Source organism: Bacillus rossius (genome assembly GCF_032445375.1).
Source record: "Bacillus rossius redtenbacheri isolate Brsri chromosome 4 unlocalized genomic scaffold, Brsri_v3 Brsri_v3_scf4_1, whole genome shotgun sequence".
NCBI lineage: Eukaryota > Metazoa > Arthropoda > Insecta > Phasmatodea > Bacillidae > Bacillus > Bacillus rossius.
This window is the reverse complement of record NW_026962010.1, coordinates 27,526,062-27,538,675: the sequence shown is the minus strand read 5'-3', so window position 1 is coordinate 27,538,675 and position 12,614 is coordinate 27,526,062. Positions and strand designations below refer to the sequence as shown.

General features: G+C 37.3%; 1 long non-coding RNA gene across 1 annotated transcript; it reads left to right on the top strand.

The window, feature by feature from the left end:
- The first annotated feature begins 8,178 nt into the window (after window positions 1–8,178).
- Window positions 8,179–11,268, top strand: LOC134541606 (uncharacterized). Its single transcript, XR_010076663.1, has 3 exons — window positions 8,179–9,020; window positions 10,234–10,361; window positions 11,061–11,268. It is a non-coding gene; the product is annotated as an uncharacterized LOC134541606 (long non-coding RNA).
- Window positions 11,269–12,614: the final 1,346 nt, after the last annotated feature.

Below are 12,614 nucleotides of genomic sequence, written 5' to 3'. Positions count from 1 at the left end.
ATAGTTTCCTGCACAAAGCGAGCCATGTAGAAGTCTTAGCCGATCAACCAATATGTTTGGATCTTTCCATGATGTGGAATCAATCTCTTCTACCACCATCTTACTTGCTTGTTTATTATAAATACTTTTAATATCACAATCGTCCCAGTGATTATAATAAGCATTATCAGATTTATTTATTATAACACGACGTTTCCATCGTTTCGGTCTCAGGAAATCACAACATTCTTCGATCTTGTCAGCTCTAGGTGCTTCATCACAGTCTATGACTTTGTCAACAGCCTCAGAGTCACTGTAACAATCACTGTAGAAGACATCCTCTTCACCCAGATTACCGTATGAATTCGCTATCGATGATGTCGAAGTGTCTTCATCGTCTTCATGCTTCCTTTTTAGGAGTCCATCATTTTTACAAAGAATGGAGGATCTACTGAATATAGGCTTAAATGTATTCTCACTTTTCACGGTGTTGATACTTCCATTAGTTTCAGTCTTCCCGAAGCCATTAGCATCCTTCAATTTATGTTCTTTCTCGCGATCGGGTGAGCTAATACCATCACGCTCAGGACAAGGAAAATTATTGTCGTAATGCAGATCACTCTTCTTTAGTCTAGTGGATCCATCGGTGTCCTCTATGCCGTAAGTAGTCTTGGCTTTACATATTCTACAATGTCTTTTTAAGCTGTCAATTCGTGTTAACTACCTGCTACAACGATTACAGCTTAACATGTTGCGTAGTGGGTTTCTAGCACAATCATTCTACTCATGACGTCTAGCATTCCTTCTCATGACAAAATCGTTGCCACAGTATCTACAGCGGCATCCTTCCGATTCAGCCGCAATATTATGGTGGATTTCTCCGTGTGCTCCTGATTATTCTTGACAATATTATGGTGGATTTCTCCGTGTGCTCCTGATTATTCTTGTCAATATTATGATAGTTTTCTCCGGGTGCTCCTGATTATTCTTGACCTTATTTTGATGGTTTTCTCTGGGTGCTTCTGATTATTCCTGACAAGACATTTGATGGTTTTCCCCGAGTGCTTCCGCTTATTCTTGACAATATTATGGTGGATCTCTCAGTGTGCTTCCGATTATTCTTGACAATATTTTGATGGTTTTCTCTGGGTGCTTCTGATTATTCCCGACTAGACATCTGATGGTTTTCTCCGAGTGCTTCTGGTTACTGATGAGAAAAGTGATCTCTGCATGAATGATTTTTTTACTTAATGAGGCATGCCATTTTTATTCAAGGTTACATTTAATTAGTGAACTTCTGCTACTTAATCATCACTTGTAATATTTTTATCAGGTGGAAATTTAAAAAAAAAATCATTACTTAGTCGAATAATAATAATCTCTGAGAAATCTAAGAAGCACTAACAGGAAGGACGAACATCCTTCTCCTTGGAGTCTGGTGAAACCAATCTTCCTTTGTGATCGATAGTGAGCATTCCGCATCCCGCATTAATGAAATAGATATTATTTACCTGCAAGCAACACGTGGCGACATCTGTTGATGACAGCCAGAACTACTTGCATCAATTTGCTTTTCATTAGATAACTTAACTCTCGCTGATGAAATATTTAAAAAATTCTATTTAAGAAATGGTTCCAATTGGAGAAAACTGACAGTTTGTATCTAACATTAGTCACAGAAGCTACCATGGATCATGGTTTGTTATCTGCAGCTGAATCGGAAGGAAGCCGCTGTAGATACTGTGGCAAGGATTTTGTCATGAGAAGGAATGTCCTAGAAACCCACTACGCAACATGTTAAGCTGTAATCGTTGTAGCAGGTTGTTAACACAAATTGACAGCTTAAAAAGACATGGTAGAACATGTAAAGTCAAGACTACTTACGGCATAGAGGACACCGATGGATCCACTAGACTAAAGAAAAGTGATCTGCATTACGACAATAATTTTCCTTGTCCTGAGCGTGATGGTATTAGCTCACCCGATCGCGAGAAAGAACATAAATAAAGGATGCTAATGGCTTCGGGAAGACAGAAACTAATGGAAGTATCAACACCGTGAAAAGTGAGAATACATTCAAGCCTATATTCAGTAGATCCTCCATTCTTTGTAAAAATGATGGACTCCTAAAAAGGAAGCATGAAGACGATGAAGACACTTCAACATCATCGATAGCGAATTCATACGGTAATCTGGGTGAAGAGGATGTCTTCTACAGTGATTGTTACAGTGACTCTGAAGCTGTTGACAAAGGCATAGACTGTGATGAAGCACCTAGAACTGACAAGATCGAAGAATGTGGTTATGTCCTGAGACCGAAACGATGGAAACGTCGTGATATAATAAATAAATCTGATAATGTTTATTATGATCACTGGAACGATTGTGATATTAAAAGTATTTATAATAAACAAGCGAGTAAGATGGTGGTAGAAGAGATTGATTACACATCATGGAAAGATCCAAACATATTGGTTGATCGGCTAAAACTTCTACATGGCTCGCTTTGTGCAGGAAACTATCCGTGCATCAAAGAAATATCCTTCATACTCAAAGAACTGAGGAAAGCTGGCTACATACAATAATGCCTTATTTAATTGTATTTGTGTAATGTTGAGAAGTTATAAAATATTGAAAGTAAAAATTTAATGTTTTTATTTCTTGTATTCTGATTTCCAACTAAGCCTGTGTGTGTGTTTCCGCTACTGTATGTGTATGTACGTTCCGTTTCCTGTGTGTACTGTGTGTACGTTCCGTTTCCTGTGTGTACTGTGTGTACGTTCCGTTTTCTGTGTGTACTGTGTGTACATTCCGTTTCCTGTGTGTACTGTGTGTACGTTCCGTTTCCTGTATGTACTGTGTGTACTTTCCGTTTCCTGTGTGTACTGTGTGTACGTTCCGTTTCCTGTGTGTACTGTGTGTACGTTCCGTTTCCTGTGTGTACTGAGTGTACGTTCCGTTTCCTATGTGTACTGTGTGTACGTTCCGTTTCCTGTGTGTACTGTGTGTACGTTCTGTTTCCTGTGTGTACTGTGTGTACGTTCTGTTTCCTGTGTGTGTACTGTGTGTACGTTCCGTTTCCTGTGTGTACTGTGTGTACGTTCAGTTTCCTGAGTGTACTGTGTTATCATTACATTCATTGCGTGTAAATTGCGTATATTGCGTGTTGTAGCCGAGTAGACTTGTATCCTTGTAGCTTCATAGACATGTAGTTTCGTAGCCATGCAGTCTTTTAGTCATGCAGTCTCGCAGCCATGTATTACTCGGAACCAGCTAGATCCTTTTAGACTCGTAGCCTTTTAGCCTCGTAGTCTCTTAGACTCGTAGCATTGTAGCCCAATATCATTGGAGCTGTTGAAAGAAAAGGTAGTTGGAGCATTTGGAGCTGTTGGAGCTGTTGGAGCTATTTGGAGCATTTGGAGCTGTTGGAGCTTAGAAGTAGTCGTTGCACGTCTATGCAGGGCTAAATGTTTAGAAGATTGCTGGCTTTCGCAAGTGATTCTGTAGTAGGATAGAAATTGTGTAATAAATATTATGTTTGTAAAAGACTTTCTGGTGTTTTATTTCTCGAACCTTACACTTTTCTGGTACTTTTTTAAAATTAAAGTTGTTTTGTATCGGCCAGGGATCAAACCTAGGACCTTAGTCGATCTAATCAATCAGTATATAGATTAGAAATTTATTTAATGAATTTTGAACTTTTTCCCGAATCTCTAGCATTACAATTACGAATTTCCAATATGGTGGTCTTGATGTCTTATAGGATGATGGTAGTAGAGGATTTAATGTCTCTTTAACAATGTTGAACATGGTTTATTGAAGCTATTATTATTTTTTCATAAAATTTAACATTATTGCATCGATCGAGGATCGAACCGAGGACAGGAGCGGATCGAATCAATATGTAAATTAATGAGTGATTTATTTATTGAATTTTTGAACTTTTCCCGAATTTCTAGCTAAATAATTACAGATTTTCAAGATGGTGTCCAAATTTCAAGATGGCGGGTGTCACAGCAATAATAAATGATTACTGCACTCTAGCAGGTAAGAATTAAACTAACATGGCGTCAGCGCACTCTAGCCGACGATACAATGATGTTGGCTTCCAGCATCGAAGACAAGATGGCGGACATGAGGTCATACTAGGTGACGATATATATGCTTTGAAAAAAAGTGGTGGGAGTCAGTCTGCCTGCATCCACCATTGAGGAAGGAGCCTGTCGCTAATTTTTAATTTTTTTTTTTTGCACTCGCTGGGTTCGAACCGAGGACTACGAACTCCGTGTCGTAAATGTTTGTTTTTTATAGGAAATTTATTAAAATTTTATTAATTGAATTTTTTTATAAATTTTTAATTTTTTTTATTAAAATCGGATAATAAATATAAAAGTTAAAGATGGCAACCGTAACGAAAATTGCAACGGTGACGTCATAATTCAAAATGGCGGAAAACACATCGTCGGAATTTTCTAGAACAAAATGTTATAATACAAAATGGCGGATCAAAAATGGCCGTCGGGGTCAAAGTCAAGGTCAAAGGTCAAGGTCACACACATCCAAATGGCCGCCGTGACTTCACAATCCAAGATGGCGGACACCGGCTCCGGCTCCACACCCTGAACCCTGATCTCGGACCGGCCAAACTATACTACTATCACGATATTGCCTACTCCCTCAAAAAGTATCTGGAATCAAGGCACCGAGCTTCGAGGTATTGGCGCAGGAAGTCGAAGATATAAGTAAATCGCAAGATGCAGGACTAGGAGAAACAATCGCGGTGTTGGGTGTAACCAAAATCATGAAGGCTAAGAATATATTAGGAATGGACGCTCGTCGAGCCAGCTCCAACAAGTCGAAGACTAATTCATGCAAAACCAAATGCAAGACTGGTGCAGGTGTGCAAAATCCTAGAAACGTATAGGCCTAAAATTTCTCGGAAAAAGATTATTGGAGGATTTCTTCCCTTGATTTTGCCTGCATTGGATGCTCTCTATGGCCTCATCGGTGCGACGACCGGTAAAGTGCTGGCAGTCAACACTTCAAAGAGTGAACGCAAGCAGTTATAGGAAGTAAAATATCATAATACCAGCATGAAAGCCATTACCATAAGGGAAAAATGCGCATTACACTACTTGCAGCCTCACAAATTAGGTCGAGGCATGAGAAATAAACGTGCGAAAAAGCCAAAGTCTCTTGATTGAACTATTATTAATTTAGATGTGTCTGATTTGGGTTGGAGCACACACTGGGTAGCGTACATGAAGTCTGGAAAAATGGCTGAGTACTTCGACAGTTTTGAAAATCTTAAACCTCTGCCAGAACTTAGATGGTACCTGGGTCGGACCACTAAATTATTCTACAATTAAGAAACCGAACAGATGTCGAACGAAATAAACTGCAAATAAACTGCAGTCACTTGTGTTTTCGCTTTCTAACTAAAAAAAATTGCAGCTAGCAAAATGTTTTTGCTTATAAAATAAATGTACAGATATAAAAAATAAGTCATGTCGATAACACAATCGTTGACAGGTAATGCTTCAGAGCTGTGGGCAGTCTGTTTCCAGCCTTTGGATTTAGATAGACTGTGAATGGAGTATTGGACTCTTAGATTTCCAAACGTATAATGCCATACCGAATATCGACGAAGAAAATTGCATGATCTGCATCCTGAATAGTGATGAGACCACTGAATAAATACAGTTATCAGTTGGCTCTTACGATATTGACGACATTAAAAATTACGTCAGGTAAAAGTTACCACAGGATGTAGAATTTCAACTGCATGGAAATCCAAACAACCAAACAATAATTTTAACAAGCAGCGAAAATGTCATATTTACGAAAAACTGGGACCATTGTTTCGATGCAAAGATTAGAAGCAAAGGTGCCCAATGCAGAAAGAATGTACATATCTACGCGTGCAGTAAACATATTACCCATGTATGTTATAAGAATATACTGTAGTTTGGCAAGTGGATGGTATATCAACAGAAGAATAAACTTGATGCCGCACGAATTTTCACCAATGGTCCCGCCAGGATATTAACTGGTCGAAATGCTGCAAAGTATTATTTACATTCCAGTCATCGTGTAGTACGCACACACACGAAGTCGTCGTCAGAATCGTTGACCACCGAAGACGCTTGGTGAATTTTCAAGACAAAGAAATTACATTACACCTGCACTTGAAGCGATGGGCATAAAGTTTTTGACTCCAAACAGTTATAAAAGAAATAGCATTGGCGTGAAAAAGATCAGTTCTCTACCAGACATCGGTGCATTAACACCTGACAGCATAAAGTATCGTCTTAGTATTGGACAAGTGGTGAATAGATATGGAAGACAAAATCCTCAATGTGGAAGATCCAGTCATTTTTTATGACAGCATTACGAAAATGGAATTGCACGAGTACCAGCCTTTCCTGCTCGGGCCGTACGCACTACCTTCAGAAGTACGCATTACTTTACAGCACCAAGATATCTGTACTTTACCTTCGCAGTATTTTCTATGTTTAAGAGGATCTCTGACAAAAGCGCATGGCACGCATCCGACAACGACTACAATATCTTGCAACAGTATTCTTCACCAAATCGAGTGCAATACTTTGTACTCAATGGCATCGAGGTAGACCAGACGAGAGGTGAAGGCATAACATCTGCTATGAAATATTACCTTTCGCTCACACTAAATGAACTTTATGCTGCAAATATGGCCAGTTGGTCTCTCGAGAATGAATATAAGCTTCCTGTTTAAGCCGGAGAAAAGTTCTTAGCTTGTGTTCCTCTGTCCATGCTTCTTGCATTCGTTGAAGATTACAAGCATATAATCATTAATTCGAAACAAGAACTCGTACTGCTTCTAACCAACACGCAAATAATGCAATTGTCGCTGCTGCAGAAAACCCACAGGATTTCTCGCTAACACTACAGTCTATCGAGTGGATGCTGCCTCACATCCAAGTGAGCACGGTTGAACGTATCGAGATGTTGAAGAACATAGAAAATGGCAAGAACGTTGATGTAACATGCCGATATAGAAGCCTAGAAACCTATCCTGACTTATCTCATAGTCAGCATATCAATTGAATAGTAATAGCCAGCTTTGCTATGGAAATACCAAAATACATCATCGGCGGGCTTCAGACCAGAAGAGAGCTCAATGCAGGAGTGAGCCGCTTCGTATTCGATAACTGTCAAATACGTAATGTAAAAATATTTTTAAACTGCGAAAGTTATCCGTATGTTGATATGAATATGGACTTTAAAACAAAAGATTTCTTCTCGCATATCAAATGTATGCCGTGTTTCAGTGGACAGTCACCGATACTGATTACCGACAGTTTCAAGAACAAGGCTTTGTTAATTGTGTTTGATGTTTCCAAATGCAATGATCGAATAAATTCAAAACTCATTGACTGTAGGATCAAGATATCGACAAGTGGAAATATTCTAACAGACACCTATGCTGTTTGTCTGATACTTCACGGTAGGATTGCATCGTACAATTGCCAAGACAAGCTTGTGAAAATTCTCACAGTAATACTGTTTCGTTTGGGATATTGATTTAGTTGTATCCTGCATGGTTTCCTGATCAAAAATGGATGCGTGCCCAAGGAAATTGGCAAGGAGATTACGAGGACAACGGGAGGACTCGAATCAGTTTCTTCCTACCTCTGTATCCCTGGAAATTATTGGTTGGAATAGGAAATGCTCAAACGAATTGCTATGCAAATATTACCATAGCCTGGAGTGGGAAAAAAAAAAATTCCATACCATCAAGTGAAAAACACTCTAGACGATTTGCTACTGCCGAATCCGTGTGGCATGATTTATGTATTCGGACCTGAGCAGAAGTAATGTCTAAGCAAGTTGTGTGAAGCACCATTTGAAATTTTCGACCTGCAGACCGACTATGGCTGTCCTTCCTTTCGCAAGTTTAGTTTATTGTATGACGAGCAGCTACATGTCAAGTTTTAACGAGTATGTGCCTGTACAAACTCGCATATAATGCTGAAATGGCACTCGAAGTGTAAGTATGAGCCTATATATATAAAAGGCGTGCAACAGCTCGTGCCTTCAGCTGTCATTCGACCTGCAAGAAGATGTTGTCGTTTCATCCTGCCAACATGTGTGTGAGTGTAAGACTTAGGGCGGCTTGCAGAGTCGTTCCGAGAATTCTCCGAGTGCGAGTGGAGTTTGAGTGGAGGCATTTTCATTGCACAGTCGAGAACGGAGTAAAAACGAAGTAATATCCGAATGAAACCGAGTAAAAACGAAGGATAGTTGGAGTGTACGCGCAACCACACTCCGAGGGCACTCCGAGGGCCCTCGGAGTGAAATATGGAAAAAAATTCAAGATGGCTGCGTTATTAGAACCAATTGTTGTGGAATTTCTTGATTTAATTGATGAAGTATTTCTAGAAAATGAAGAAAGAAACGTTGCCAGGGATCCACGTCGGTATTTGAGGGATTTTGAAAATCCACGAGAGTGGTTTAGTGACGTGCAGTTCAAACGACGATATCGTTTTACCAAGGATGTTGTTCGGCATCACATTCTGCCTTTGCTAGTGTTTGAAGAACCACGGAGTCGTCGAGGATTACCGCTACCGCCTGTCCTGCAGTTGCTAATTGCCTTGCGATTTTACGCAACAGGCAGTTTCCAGATAGGCAGTAGAAATCATAGTTACTAACCAATACCTTTTGTTTACAATAATACCATCTCTCACTCTTTGCCTAGGTTAGCCTATTTTGCACTTCAGTATGTGGTGTTTAATTTGTGATTTGCATAGGCACATATCGGTGCAATGTGAAATACTATTTACAGATGGTGACAGACGGTAGCGAGTCCACAGTTTCCCGAATGATCAGACGTATCTCTGTCGGTTTAGCGCAACATGCACGAAATCTGATACGGTTTCCCACTGGCGATGAATTTCGATTGAACAAGCTACGATTTTAACACTTTCCCGGTGATACAGGAGTGTCTGCACCCACATTAAAATCAAAAGCCCCGGCGGTGCTCGGGGAGAAGTATACAGGTACGTAGGTAAACATTGTTAAGGCATGTTGAATCATGTTTCGTGACAGACCTTAATATGAAATGTGAACTGTGAGATAAATTGTAATAATATGTCTAGTTTGTATTTATTTTAATATTTAATACAATATTCATGTTAGCACATAGTTCTTTAATGTAGGTAGCTTGATTGTAATGTATTTCAATTTGTCAAGAGCATTTTCTTGAATCTGGTAATTCTAAAAGCCACCCTTTATTATGTAAAATTAAAATCCTCAAATTATTGTGTCAATTTCCTGACATTTTTGTATTATCGAATTAAATTGATACCTTAAGTAGCTTTGAGAATTTTATAGCTTTTAGAAGTTGTAAGGATGTGTGTATGATATTAAGAAAAAGGTCTGTTTTGCAAGGTTAGGTACATGTAAATAACCTGGAAATAGTGTTATTGGTTAGGTCACCTACATGGTAATTATTCCATATCACCTTACCAAGTTAATTCCTTGGCTCTGAATTCATCATGTGGTACATAATGCTGTTTTAAATTACTATGTCAAAAGATCCTTGACATTAAACCTAGAATTTTGCTATACAAACAAATTATGTCTCTGGTCTTGTGGAAATGCCTTATTTGTGTGTGTTGATACATACATGCATGCATGCATACACACACACACTCACTCACACACACACACACATATATATATATAATAGATCATAATTAATTGTTACATGACAAGTGTTTTTTTTTGTCCATTACCTAGTGACATAGTAATTGAAAACAGCAAACTTCAATTATCTGAGGATCAATGTATACAGGATCCTGCCATCAGGATCAAAGGAAAAACATGGATATGTGATACAGAACTTAAACCTTATAAGTACTTTCCATTCTTTCTAATGTATAGCATTGCTAACATAGCTAACCAACTGTTCACTTGTATTCATGATTTGTTGACATGGCCAATGTAACCAACTCATCTAATATTTGTGTAGGTACATAAGGTTTAATAGTATGTTCTGAAAGTATGATTTTAAGAAAATGTAAATGTGAGGAAATATTTAAAAACAAAGTGGAATTGTAAGTTTTTCCACTGAATGCAGACTGTTCTTCAGAATAACATCAAATTGTTGGTAGACAGGTGTGACATTCGCTCCATTTACACTACAGTAATGATAATCTACCTATAAACAATTATTGCCTGCATTCTAATATATTGATTGGTTTGTTACAGGCCAACAATGATGTGCCAATCCCACCAGTTCCTCTGCGACCTGGGCGCGCCATGGCCATCAGGAACGAGTTCATCATCCGGCATTTCAATTAGCTGTTTTGAAATGATTTTTACACACATTGTTTCATGTGGGTTTTTGAAATTCGTGAACTTGATTGTACCGTTTAATAATAGTTTTGTTTGGCTGGAATGAATATTTTATGATTTTTGCACTCAGTGTTATGGCTACTAATGAATAATTCAATGATATCTTCATTTGTTGCTAAGCCATTCCATTGCAGTTTCTTTAATCCTTCACATACCTACAGGCCCTGGCATTTTGTTTCCAACTTGTAAACAAATGTCAATTAAATGAAGAAATTTTACATGTACTTTCTAATAATGCAGCCTTCTACAAATGTCTGAGTAAAGAGGTACATTTGTTTATATTTTTGCATTTTGATTCTTTTGTATTATAACTTGATGAAATAGGTAATGTTTTGTTAAAAGTATTATTGTGCAAACATATTTATGTTGTCTCAAGTTTCATTTTGTTCACTTACCTATGATATAGGATTGTATTGCAGGATCTTATTTCATTTTACTTTTGTTTAGTCAAAATGGTTTATATCTTAAGAAAGAAAAGTAATATAAAATATATTTGTTTAAAAACATTTAGATATACAGGTGTGGTGAAAATAGGTAGGAAACTGTGAATTTAACTATGTGTTATGCAAAAACATTGGGAATCAGTTGGTAAAAACTGGTTTCATTATTGAAATACTCTCAATGTGTTGGGTAAGAATGTTTCCAAATGGAACATTGAAAATTAGTTAATTGTTTTGCAGTTCCTGTTGCTGCCGCCTGTCGTGGCTCCACTCAAGTGCTCGGTGCTGCCCCTCAGCGGCAACATGCAGTTGCTGTGTGTGCAGAGCAGTGTCATCATCCTCGGTGGGCATGGCCAGGAACATTCATACATTCAGGAATTACATCATATTGAAGATAGTTTATTATTTAATGATTTTGCATGTTATTTAGACACACATTTCAGGGAAATTGTGGGCAAACTTTGCCTAGGCCCGTAGTAAGCACTCATGTGGTTTACCACTGAACTACCCTTGTTTGTTTAAAAAAAATAACAATATTCTTCTACAATGTTTTTTATTTTTGACAAGAAGTGTAAAGTTATGAAAATACAAAAGTACAGCTACAAATCTTTTAAATGCAATGCCAAAAGCAAAGATGTTACGTTTTAATATTTTACTTGTTACAGTTGTTTTAATTGTTTAATAATCATGCATTAATACATAACAAGATAATATCAAGAAATATTGTTATGGAACCTATTGAACTATAACTTTTTAATGTGTGTGTGTGTGTGTGTGTGTGTGTGTGTGTGTATATATATATATATATATATATATATATATATATAATTGATTGTGTAGTGTATGTTATTTCTTGTGGCAACAATTTTTAAGTTGTTAATTTTATTCACGATCTTAGTATTTCAATACTATTAACACAAATCACAACATAGTACACAGTGTTAAAAGCCCTTCATAATTCTTGTACATTTCTGTCTGATGTTTCTCTGGAGACCTTTAGCCATCTGTTTGAGATCTGATACTGACTGCTACTATTTATGTATTTCATGTATTTATAACATGGTTACACAATACAAAATACTTAATGGTCAACTTTGCATGTTATTATTTATTTAAATTGTTACTTTTATTTAAACGCTCTGCCACACACATTAATTTATATTGCATGCCATATGTAATTTCCATCAGCTAAAACATTTCATGTACACATACATGTACATTACATACATATTTCACATACCGCTACTTTATGTTTATTACTTTCAGTATGCATCTGAAAATGTTAAATTTCTGTGAGTTGATGTTTTTGGATTTTGAATTACGGGATATGGTATTCATGTGTGTTTCTTGACATGACTTTGGAAGAAACCTCGTCATGTGCTTTGTACCCCTTTGAGTAAACCTGTAATGTTATTGTAACTAATTCTGGCTCATACGTTTTGTGATTCAGCACACCCTGTTTTATTATAATTATATATATATTTTTACATAAATAGTAAATACTTTTGTCTCTTATTAAGGGTCACTTCAAAGTCCTTTGATTTTCATAAGTGCTGTGGTCCAAGTGAAAAACTTTTATGTATAACAAAACTGTCCAATTCATTGTTCATTTTGTTGACCTTTAAATTCAAAATGGCACATTTTGCTGTCTAACTTTGAACCTATTAAGTAAATGTAAGTGATGGTTTAAGTAAACACCAGGGCTACACATTTTAGATATACACTATGCTCATATTTGATGTGTGGTATCAGAGAATTCTGTACAATTGGGGTTAATCACTGAAATAACTAGGA